Source organism: Arachis ipaensis, chromosome B03 (assembly GCF_000816755.2).
Source record: "Arachis ipaensis cultivar K30076 chromosome B03, Araip1.1, whole genome shotgun sequence".
Lineage (NCBI taxonomy): Eukaryota > Viridiplantae > Streptophyta > Magnoliopsida > Fabales > Fabaceae > Arachis > Arachis ipaensis.
This window is the reverse complement of record NC_029787.2, coordinates 126,156,848-126,164,760: the sequence shown is the minus strand read 5'-3', so window position 1 is coordinate 126,164,760 and position 7,913 is coordinate 126,156,848.

Genomic DNA, 7,913 nt, shown 5'->3' with positions numbered 1-7,913 from the left:
GAGTCACCAAAAAAAAAATATTTATACTATGATGGGCGAATATTGACACGCACACGTTGACACGCAAATTTTAAAATCTTATATGACACGGGAACACGCATTCATATAAAATATAAAGTATTTTTTAGATAAATCGTAACGATATTTTGATATTTTATTGATATTAAAATATAAATTAAATTTTTTTATTATTTTTAATGTCTTATTTTAATTATATCAAGTATTTAAAATATTTTTTGGTTTTAATAAATAATAATATATGCTATATCTAAATTTATTTTAAGAATATATGTTAAGAATAAGACTGAACACATTGACACGTGATGATATTTAGGTGTGTCCAGACGTAGACGTGTTCGGAGAAGAATTTTTATTTTTTATTAAGATACGGTTGGACACAGCAAACATGCGTGTCGGACGAGTGTCGATAAGTGTCGTATTCAAAATATGTCCGACACGCGCGCACGGCAACTCAACGAAGTGTTTGTGCTTCATAGTATTTATATATAAATAATTAGATATCTTGTATCCAGCAGGATACTTGGGCCTGGATTTATATCCTTGGGCCGCATCGTATTTCTAACTATCTAAGCCTCCTTTTGCAACCTTTGGGCCTTGGCCCCATGATATATGAAATTCAGAACTTTATATTAAAAAAAAAATTTATTACCAAAAAAAAAAAAAAAAAAGAGAAAATTTTATCCCTGCCAATTCAATACCAGAGGTGGAAAGATATTTTTTTAGATTTTATTTTAGATATAGTCTCCTTTCTCTTATTTGCGTTCTCAAATAGAAGTAGTTTTTTATATGTGCTTTAAGCCTTTAACATATGCTATGGTTTATTTCTCTTTTTAATTTATAGGTTTTAACTTTTAACTGAAGTTTGAATAATTTCTCTTTATTTTCAAAATCTATTTTAATTTTTTTTTTAAAGATGAGAGAGTCGTATAGATATGTGACAAATGGGGAGGTGGATCCTTTTGTCCCCTTCTTCTTCTTCTTCTTTCTTGTCTTCTTCTCTTGTGTTTGCTAAATTTTGTCCTCTCCTATTTTAATTTTGTGCACATATATGGTCAATGTTTATCATTTTATTGGCTTGCATTTGAACATTGCAGTTTAATTTTGGTGTTAAGATTTTGGGAATTTCTCAGTGACATTTGATAACCATATTATATATTATTATAGTATTTAAAAACCAAATTAAATAATCTGTGTTTAAATAAAAAAAATACTAAATGTATATTAAAATCAATCATCAAAATCAATCACTATTATATTTATGTATAAATATATGAATAATTTAATTTATTTTTAATATTTTTATATTTTAATATATTTTTAACTAATAATTTTAATAGTTGATTTTAATTCGTAACATTCTTGTTTCAAATAACATGCATGTTAGTTGTAGTGAGAATTTACCACAGAGAGAGAAAACAGGTATAAATTAAAAATCCAGAAAGTAGCTAGTTTCTTTCTTAAGCTTATATAACCCAACAAGGGTACAACATCTACCTTCCTATTCATTAAAGAAACGTCAACCACAGCGGTGGTAAACTGATTATTCAGCATAGAAAATTCCAGTACCAAAATTAAAGTCCTTTATTATGCAATCTTACTTCCTTCTCTCATATTTATATTTGTAATAAAGTGTGTCAATTTACTCAATTAGCTTGAGCTATGTGAGTTATTAATTATTGTAATGAGTAAGAACAGTGGAAAATCTATAGATCAGATTTGTGAATTCTTAGGTAGTGAGTTTGAGTGCTCTTAATTGCTGGGAGTTTGAGTGTTAGGTTAAACCGTTAAACCAATCCAATAATATCTAAAGGCTACTTGATCTTCTTCACTAAACTTCAGTGAGAATTAAACAACTACAGAAGATTCTTTATAAAGACAACAATTAACTATTGGCTATTAAATTACAATTCACTAATATCGTATTAATTAGTATTTGACACATAAATAATAAGATTTAATTAATATGTATTTTAAAAGATAAGTGTTAAGAAAGCAAATAGAAGATGTTTTTATTTGTGTTCGACACTAACTATCTAGATTTATCTTTAAAAAAATAGAGATTTTTATGAAAATTCATGCTCTGAGTGCAGAGTTTGTGAAGGTAAGTGAGAAAAGTACAATGGTGTTTATATACACAACTAAAAATGTAATTAACTTCTAACTATAGCTAACAAACTCATATTAACATCTAACTCTAGTTAAGTTATTCGGTACTTAAATAGCAGCTGCAGCATAACTGCCTCTATATATGTACATCAGTGAATTATGTAGTGCATCACTCCATTTCTTCTATTACTGGTGAATAAGCTCTATTGTCCACATCCCCCCACAAGTTAGGAGCATGAAAATTCAATGTTCCTAGCTTGGAGAGAAAGGTGCTAAAGGGTCCAAGAGCCAGCGCTTTGGTAAAGACGTCGGCTAATTGATTAGATGAAGTAATGGAAAGAAGTTTGATCATCCCACATTGACCCTGGTCACCCACAACATGGCAGACAATTTCTATATGTTTGGTACGTTCATGGAAGACGGGATTTGCAGCAATATGCAAAGCCGATTTATTATCACAAAACATACGAATGGGCTTAGACAATGGAAGTCTGAGGTCAACGAGCACATAAGAGAGCCAAAGACCTTCACATGTGACCAAGGCCAGGGCGTGATACTCAGCCTCGCAGAGAATCTAGCAACAGTGGTCTGTTTTTTGCTCTTCCAAGAAATTAGGGACTTTCCAAAGAAGAAACAAAACCCAAAAATAGAACGCCTTGAGTATGGGCAGCTTCCCCAATCTGAATCTGTAAATGTTGTGAGAGAAAGATCTGGAGAAGGAGGGAAGAGAATAGAATTGGCGGATGATTGCTTGAAATAACAAAGGATATGCAAGGCCGCCTTGAAATGAGAATCAGTAGCATAGTCAAGATATTGATTGAGTTTGCTTACCGCAAAAGTAATATCTGGTCTAGTGTTGGTGAGGTAAATGGGTCTTCCAATTATTCTTCGATAGGCAGTAAAGTCTTCCAGCTTCGTACCAGTAGTTCTTGAAAGTTTCATTGTGTAATCAATAGGAGTTGATGCGGGTTTGGCATACTCGAGATGAAACTCCTTCAAGAGCTCCAAAGTGTACTTGCGTTGATAAAGAGCAAAACCTTGAGTGCTTATAGCTATCTCCATACCCAAGAAGAATTTGAGATTACCTAAGTCCTTAATTTTGAACCGGTCATCAAGGAGTTTCTTTATATGTTGAATATATGCCAAACAGTCCCCAGCTACCACCAAGTCATCAACATAGATGAGAATACAAGTGAAACCTCGAGGGGACAGCCTAGTGAACAAACACGGATCAGCCTTAGATTGCAAATAACCTGATTATGACAGAATAGAGAAAAGTTTGGTGTTCCATTGACAACTCGCTTGTTTCAACCCATAGAGGGATTTTTGGAGTCTGCACACCATTCCCGGAGGTGCAGCCAGGCCCGGTGGAGGCTTCATGAAGACTTCTTCTGGAAAATCGCCATGGAGAAATGCCGTATTCACATCCAATTGGTGCACGTACCAATCTTTGGAGGCAGCAATGGTAAGTAACAAATGAAATGTAGTCATCTTTATCACCGGGCTAAATCTGTCAAAATAATCAAAACCAAGAGTTTGGGTGAAACCCTTGGCCACCAAACGAGCCTTATACCTTTCGATGGAACCATCTTACTTGAGCTTCACTTTGAACACCCATTTACACCCAATGGCCTTTTTTTCCTTCGGTAGTTTGGTCAGAATCCATGTCTTATTTTCATTTAAAGCATCAAGTTCAGCTTTAATAGCTTGTTTCCAACCGTCATCAAGAACGTATCTTGCTCATAGCTCGTAGGTTCTATGGTGTTAGTAAGTGTTATAGAAAATACTTTGTGCTCAAGTGATAAAGATTTATAGTCCAGATAATTGGAAATGGAGTATTTGAGTGAGGGTGCAGGAGTAGAGTTAGAAGAGGTTTGAAAACAATGATAGTCGTAGAGATAAGATGGTTTGTGTTTATCCCTAGTGGATCTTCTTAATGCATGCAGTGTTGATGTATGTACTGTACTAGGGCCTAGTTTGGGTAACCAACTTAATTAAGCTCCTTTTGATAAAATAACTTAAACAATAAATGATTCTGTTAAAAGTAACTTATAAATAAGTTATTTTGTGTTTAGATTTTTAACTCTAAAAGTGCTTATTTTATAGAAATGTGATGAAAAGTAGAAGTATTATGAGAGAAGTCATTTTTTTAACTTCTCTATAAGCTCCTAAATAGCTTCTTAGAAAGTTGCAATTTAGTTTTGAAAATTGCACCAGACATTAATACTACTACTTTTCATAAGTCAAAAGTTAAAAAAAGTTATTTCTAAAGTTTTCCAAACGGGCCCTAGGTGCATGTGGTACTATAGGAGAAATACATGGGACACTAGAATTATGAGATGCAGGTGAGACGGTGGTATTAGTACTGCCTAAGGATGCATGCGTTGAATTGGAGGAAAAACATGAATGAGTACGAGAATGTGAGGAAGTAGACATTATGGCATCAGAGGGAAGGTGAGTGGAATCATCACCATCATCCATGAAGTATGAAGAAGGAGTGTTGTTTATAGTAAAATCAACCTTTCTATTGGATTGATGGTGAAGGTTTAGTGTTATGAAAGGGAAAGCAATGCTCATAGAATTGGACATGTCTTGAGATTAAAACCTCTATGGTTTGAACATCCATGAGTACATAGCCCTTGGTACCAGTTCTAAAACCCAAAAAAATACATTTTCGAGCTCACTTATCTAGTTTCTTTCGATGGGCAACTAAAGTAGAGGCATACGTTAAGCACCCAAGAATTCTAAAATGACTGATGTCAGGTAGTTTATTGAAGAGTTTTTCATATGAACTGCAATCATTAAGAACAGAGCTTGGTACCTGGTTCACAATGTGTACAGCATATGCAGTTACATATGCCAAAAATTTTTAGATAAATTCGTGTGAAAAAGCAATGCTCTTGTCATATTTAGAATTTCTTGGTGCTTAGGTTCCACCACAATATTTTGTTGAGGTGTCTCAACACAAGAGGTATGGTGAATAATGCCTTCTTTTTAAAAGAAATCACCTAAGATAAATTCCTTGTCATTGTCTGATCTTATGCATTGTATACTGCAATTAAATTGCGTTTTTACGAATTGAACAAATTGTTTCAAACAAGAGGATGTCTCGGATTTATTTTGCATAAAGTACAACCAAGTAAATCTTGTTTTGTCCTCAACTATAGTCAAAAAATACTTGTGACCGACAATTGAAGAAATGTTAATGGGGCCCCAAATGTCTACATGAATGAGGGAAAATTTTCTCTCTGATTGAGTGATGTTAGTGCCAACTGGAATTTTCTTTTGTTTGGCAAAGTAACAAGAGTCATAAGACACACCAACATTAGGACCAATCAGAAAGGGATATTTCTTTTTCATAGAACTAAGCCTATCTAAAGCCAATTGTCCTAATCTTTGATGCCAAATGCTACTGTCTCCAATGGAATGTCTGATGTTGTTTGTGTTGTGCTGAGATTCATGTGTAGTGTGAATGTTGTGGTTGATGACATGTGTGAAAATAGTCTCTATTTATGATGTATAAACCTCCTAACTGTTTAGCAGCTCCAATCATCCTCAAGGAAAGGAGTTCCTGGATCTTACATGCATTTTTATCAAATGAAAAAACACAAAGCAAGGATTTAGTGGCACGTGAAACATAAATCAGATTGAAAGAGAAGAACAGAAGAACAGAAGAAGAGCCAGAACTAACCGCAGAAGGGCACAAAAGGCCAGAGCCAGGCGACGACGCTTCGGTGACGGTGAGTCGGTGACGACAACAAGCCGACGACCCGCGACGGTGAGGCTTGGCTCCAGCATCTGTTTCGTTTGACGGTGGTTGGTGTCCTTCGTAGGCAGAAGCTTGAAGAGATTAGGGTTGGGAGTGGGAGGTGACTAGGTCCAGGAGTCTTTTTCGAAGAGATTAGGGTTACAATGCATTAAGACTTCACTTCACTTCAGCCTTCTTTTTTTTTTTATTTAGCGCCAAACGACGCCGTTTCGTTACCTGGGGGGAGAACTGGTGCTTGCAGAAACCCAGCCAGTTCACCCAGTTTGTCGGTTAACCACCGGTTTGGCCGATTTTTTGTCGGTCTTTTGCAGGACGGTTTTACAGGTAGACCAGACCAGCTAGATGACCGGTTTTCGGTTGAACTGGCCGGTCCGGTCCGATTTTCAGAACATTGGTTTCAAGTATTTTAAATTGGATGTTCGATTCAGTAGGATATCAGATGTTTATTATCCCTGGTAGCCGGATGGTTATTCTAGATAGTATGAGTGTATTGTGTTTGATAAATTAGTAGTAATTTACCCTGGATATTCGAACATGTACAATATCGGATGGTTACTTCTTCTTATACGCAGATAGTTATATAAAATTGTCATGGCTTATTGTGTGTGGTCTTAACCTGGATGGCACAACTTCGATTGAACCGCCGACGTCCTATACACCTGTGACCGAGGGTGAGCCGCTGGAGTCTGGTGGGCGGGAGACACGCGACGGAAGCTAGCGGTGAAGGATGCTCAGCGCTGATTAGAGTTCCATTGGGGGAGACAGTGGGATGTTCAACATTGTATGTGAATGGTTTGGTTTGAAACGTTACGGTAATGGAAGAAAGGGTGATTGAGAAAAAATTAAGATTACTGAATATATGATGGTGGTTATCTCAAAAATGAACATCATTTTTGGAATAAGGGAAAATGTGGGTAATTTTGATTTTTTTTATTTTTATTCATATTGGGCCAAAAAATTAATCCATTATACACATTGTATACTTACTCTATTGGCTCTCTAGCGGAATTCTTATAATATATCTACTATGAATTTAAAAAATATTTATAGTAGATTCTTACCGAATTTAACGAGATACGATATAGTTCGAGAATCTTGTGCCTAATTATATCTACAAAGAGGTGTGTTTGAGCTAATAAAATGCCTTAGACTCAGTTGAAGATACTAAACCGTAACAATTTGCATTTTTATTTTGTCTTTATTTTTAGTATTTTTCTTAAATAAAAAATATTTTTTTTGTTTTTATTTTTATTTTCTCTTTTTATTTCATAAAAGTCCAAAAAATTGATAATGATAAAAATAAAATGTGAAAACACAAATCAAACAAATTCTAATTTTTATATTTTCAATGCACTTTTGAAGTATTAAATGTGTAAAAAGAAAAATTGAATATTATTACTTCTAGTGTCTTTAACAAATTAAATGTCCTAAAAATATAAATTAGCTAATTCTTTGATAATAAAATAAATAAAAGGATTTTGTTAATTAGAAAATTGGTTAAAATTACTAATTAAATCTTTTTGTGTAAAACTTATATTTGTTATATATTTATTAAAAATTTGTATAAATACTAATGTTAAACCTACCTTAAATTAAAAAGTACGTATTTAATCTCCCAATAATCATGAAAACTATTTAAAATAATGGAATATAACAAATTTTAAATATTTAGATAAAGTATATTTTTTGTTTCTGAAGTTTGACAAGAATTTTAAAAATATTCTTAAGTTTTATTTTGTTTCAATTTTGTTCCACAAGTTTTTAATTTGCATCAAATATACCACTGACAGCTAATTTTTCAAAAAATTTAGGATCAATTCAATAACAATTTCATAAGAACAACCTTCAATATAAGCAAATCAAATATAATTGTCATGCATTATTATTGGATTGGTCTTAAAATTTTTGAGAATTTAGCTGTCGGGAGTATATTTGATGCAAATCGAAAACTTTTAGGACAAAATTGAAATAAAATAAAACTTAAAAGTATTTTTAAAATTTTTACCAAACTTCATAA